Below are 1954 nucleotides of genomic sequence, written 5' to 3' on the forward strand. Positions count from 1 at the left end.
GCTAGCAGAATGGCCAAAAACCCCCAAACTATTAGAGGCAAGGCTAATGACAAAAAGGGTCTTAAGAAGTCATGGTACTTACTCCCTCTGTTTCATCTTCGATTTACTTAAACTAATACTCATTATTATATAATTAAAGTTTAAAGTTACAATTTATGAGTGCAGTAATTTTAATAGCATCAATTATTGAGCTTTTTATTGGTAAAACAAAATGCATACTAAAATACTTTAGCAGTACAAAAAGAAATATCTATTCATAATATCTTGAGATTGTTTCCTATTAAGCTATTCAAAGAAGGAAACAGTGTGATTGACTTGTCTTTTTGTTTACCTATTTGGATTAAAATAAAGATATTCTCCTTCGCTCCACATTATCATTTTACTTAACAAAAGAAACAATAACTTGTGTACCGAAAGAGGTACCATTTTCTCATGAATTTATCTTGAGTTGAGATTCTTTGGTCAATTCTATCCAATTTTGCTAACAGCAGTCCATTTTCAATCTTGAATTGGTTAAAATACAGCAACGGAATTGTGTATTTATTTAAGGTGACAATGTATATTATTTATTAAACTCTTATGTTTTATTGTGCTTTCTATTCTGGCTTTGAAATTTGGGGCTAAGAAAAAGGTTGGGATGTTCATTGTTCAACTAATTTGAGATATTAGACGATGCTATTGATGTAATGAAATTGGAAGATGCTGTAATTCAAAACATGGTAAAGTCTCTGATTTGTATTCACAAGTTGCAATCCTTGATTGTTTTTCATTGTATTGGGTTATTTTTCATAATATTGGCAATTTTGACAAATGTACAATGATTTTAACTCTACTATATACATACTTGGTCACCCATGGAAAAAGTTTGAAAAGATAATTCAACAATTATTTGGAAACCTTTCCTCATGTTGGGAACCAAAATGAGGTACAAGAAGCAATGTAAAGTGTACTTCAAACAGAACTTGAGTTGTACGAGTAGGGTTAAAATAGTAACTTCGCTTTATTCACTCTCTCACCTCTGCTTCTACTCTTTCTTCTCTGGTTGACAACATTGACAGCCATTTTAAACCTTCAACGGAGTTAAACTTTACTTCAGAGTCTCACTCCAACTTCTCAAGTTCTTTCAATTGTTTACCTGGTAAGTATTCTTGTGTGGTATTGACCCTCTTCCCTTGTGAATTTTTACTCTTTTTTTCCCATTATTGTGTTTATGCTTTCCTATTATTCTACTGATTTTTCTTATTTATAGGTCTTCCACAATTTTTCTTGGATTCTTTTGAGTTCTCGTAGATGCCTCTTGAAATACATGCATAATTTGTTTTCAAATATTTTGCAGTTTCTAGCTCTAAAATACTAAAAATATTAGTAGTATTTTATTATCTATATATGATACTTTTTGTAGATAATTAATGGCTTGATGCAGTCGCATGTTTGACGGAATTTCATGTGAAGGTAAGACTTGTGTGTTATGAAGAGAGATTAGTTACAAGAGTTGATTGTTTTGGCAGATGATTGAAGGTGCTAATGAAGTTGAACGGTGGGCTTAGGTGAATAGACATTTTCCCTTATAATATCTTTTTTTCATATGGTATTTTCCCCAAAAAAATATTGAGTAAGAATTTGAGTTACCGAATTCTTTGATGCTGCCATGAAATTAGAAGTGATAACGTAATGCTGAAAATTCAGGGTAAGCTTTCAGTATTGATCTTTTTGTTGTTTGAACTACATTTTTGAAAAAATTGAACTACTAATATAGTAAGTTGAGGTGGTATTCAAAGACAAATTGTTTAAATACAAAGTCAGAATAAGAAGCAGGTTGAATCAGGTGAAAAGGTTCATTTCTGGCTCTCCAATTTCCAAGTCCTTTAAGGTACCATTCCACATTTTCTTAAGAACCTTTAAACTTTTGCTAATGAACCGTGATGTTGGTGTTGCATTTATTTTTAGCAGTTCT

General features: G+C 31.4%; 1 long non-coding RNA gene across 1 annotated transcript; it reads left to right on the forward strand.

Annotated features, from left to right (window-relative positions):
- The first annotated feature begins 223 nt into the window (after positions 1–223).
- On the forward strand, positions 224–1586 carry LOC107059404 (uncharacterized). The gene is made up of 2 exons (XR_001472640.1): positions 224–1138; positions 1403–1586. It is a non-coding gene; the product is annotated as an uncharacterized lncRNA (long non-coding RNA).
- Positions 1587–1954: the final 368 nt, after the last annotated feature.

Source organism: Solanum tuberosum, unplaced genomic scaffold (assembly GCF_000226075.1).
Source record: "Solanum tuberosum cultivar DM 1-3 516 R44 unplaced genomic scaffold, SolTub_3.0 contig00481, whole genome shotgun sequence".
In the NCBI taxonomy this organism is placed as follows: domain Eukaryota; kingdom Viridiplantae; phylum Streptophyta; class Magnoliopsida; order Solanales; family Solanaceae; genus Solanum; species Solanum tuberosum.